Below are 2,609 nucleotides of genomic sequence, written 5' to 3' on the forward strand. Positions count from 1 at the left end.
TAAAAACTGAAGAGCAGATGAGCACACACATGTATGTATTACAAAAGAAAATCCACAAATTCATTAGAAATTGGCAGGGTAGGCTGAGGAAGTAGGTAGATGTAAAATGTCTGTAAATGGCGAAAGAACATAAACCCAAGACTGAATAAACGATGTTAAATATCCATGCCAAGGAGACAAAAATATGTTAGGATACAATTACCATTAAGACACCACAAGAAGGTCCGTATCCTGCCGTGATGACTAAAAAGAGTTGGTTATTAGCCACAATGTGTAGGCAGTCTCATGCCAACGGCCATACCACGTTGAGAACACCGCTTCTCGTCCGATCAGCGAAGTTAAGCAACGTTGGGTTTGGTTAGTACTTGGATGGGTGACCGCCTGGGAACACCAAATGCTGTTGGCAATAATGTTTTTTGTTTTGTTTTGTTTTGTTTCGTTTGTTTTTGTTTGAATGGCTGGCTGGCTGGCTGGCTCCACGGGAAATTCACGGAGTTGTGTGGAATAAGGCCTGGTAAAATGAATTAATATGTATGTCATGTTTAAAACAAACTCGCTTAATATAGTGTGTGAGGCTTTATACAAAAACAAACAACCAAAACAAAACATGTTGTATATATATATATATATATATATATATATATATATATATATATATATATATATATATATATATATATATATATATATATATATATATATATATATATATATATATATATATATATATATATATAGCTTAATCCGGGTTTGAACTCGCAACTCCAAGAATACGCATCACTTATATACACTTTACCACTGGACCACTGCAGGACACTTGATGCTGAGGTATCAATTTAATGACGTAAATGCCATTTCCACAAATAAATGATAATTTAAAAGTATTTGTATGTTCAAATCTTTTCTGTTTAAAAGGCTACAATATCAGTTACTGATATAATTTGTGTTAATGTTTCTATACCCACAGGAAGGCATGTTTTTGCTTATATGTAAGGGGTACGGAGAAGGAATCCACAGACCATCATTCCCCTTCCCCCCCCCCCCCTCCCACCTACTACCACCACCACCACCACCACTACTCACCACCAATCACCACCAATCACCACCACCACCAATCACCACCAATCACCACCACCACACCTAACCGAAAACCCCCTAACACATCAACCCTCCCCCCAATCAACAGGCGAAATAATAACCCTCAAATGCCTGCCTGCCTGCCTGCCTGCCTGCCTGCCTGCCAGCCAGCCAATACTAACGGTCTTCTCAGAAAGAAAATCTCTTTGTATCTGTATTACTTGATGAAATGTATGATTCTAATAATGAAAATAAATTGTTATGTCGGTTGTATGAGCATAATGACCAATATGCACATGATATGAATGAATTAAATAGTGTAGTTTTAAGTAATTAGGTTGTAGACACATTAAGCGGATATGATATTTGACGCGTCCAGAACTGGTGATTTTTGGTTTAGTTTTAAATGCACCACCACCACCACCATTGCTTCCCCAGAGCCTAATTAAGGACCGGTAAAAGGAGTCAATATGTATGTCATCTATAAAACCAAAGAATGAATAAAAACACACACACACACACACACCTACATAATAGTACTAGGAAGATTGTATGGCATAAAAAAAAAAAAAAAGTACTCCCATTGGGTCGTTTGAACTCGCGACTTCCAAAACACCAGCCACACACCTTACCACCCAGCCACCATAGAGTTGGTATAATTGTGCAACTTTAGTTATAAAACTAAAGTTCTTATTGTCTCAAATCTTATTGTCTGTTCTATGAAAAGGCATGATGTAAATTATGTATTTTTTGAATGATTGAATTGTAGGCACATTAAGCGGATTCGATATTTGATATATCCAGAAAAGGTGATTTCTGTTCAGTTTTAAAATGCATCACCGTTAACGCTAAAGGACTGGTAAAACGACTCGATGTTTGTCATTTTTAAAATAAACACTAAAACTAGGCCCTTAACATATATAATGTTTGAATATAAATTGAATGCATATAAATACAAAGTGGGAGTGGCTGGCTGGCTGGCTGGCTGCCTGCCTGCCTGGCTGGCTGGCTGGCTGGCTGGCTGGCTGACTGGCTGGCTGCCTGCCTGCCTGCCTGCCTGCCTGCCTGCCTGCCTGCCTGCCTGCCTGGCTGGCTGGCTGGCTGGCCGCCCGCCCGCCCGCCCGCCCGCCTGCTTGCCTTGCCTTGCCTTGCCTTGCCTTGCCTTGCCTGTCCTGTCCTGTTATTGCCTTGCCTTGCCTTGCCTTGCCTTGCCTTGCCTTGCCTTGCCCTGCCTTGGCTGCAGCTGGCTGGCTGGCCGTAAATCAACTCTTAACAACACCACACCACACCACACCATCACTCATCACCCATCACCCACCACCGGCCCCAGTCTCCCAGCCTCTCTTATATACCCGAGCAGGCCCTTTAAATTATTTGAATTGTTGCACTTCGGCCAATGGCACGATCGCTGCTGCTCAAACATATTCTGGTTCACAAGTATTATAATATATTATATTATATTATATATATATATATATATATATATATATATATATATATATATATATATATATATATATATATATATATAT

At 39.8% G+C, this 2,609-nt stretch overlaps 1 non-coding gene across 1 annotated transcript; it reads left to right on the forward strand.

Annotated features, from left to right (window-relative positions):
* Positions 1-287: 287 nt before the first annotated feature.
* On the forward strand, positions 288-406 carry LOC138360356 (5S ribosomal RNA). Its single transcript, XR_011226305.1, has one exon. It is a non-coding gene; the product is annotated as a 5S ribosomal RNA (ribosomal RNA).
* Positions 407-2,609: the final 2,203 nt, after the last annotated feature.

The sequence above is a fragment of the Procambarus clarkii genome, unplaced genomic scaffold, assembly GCF_040958095.1.
Source record: "Procambarus clarkii isolate CNS0578487 unplaced genomic scaffold, FALCON_Pclarkii_2.0 HiC_scaffold_109, whole genome shotgun sequence".
Lineage (NCBI taxonomy): Eukaryota > Metazoa > Arthropoda > Malacostraca > Decapoda > Cambaridae > Procambarus > Procambarus clarkii.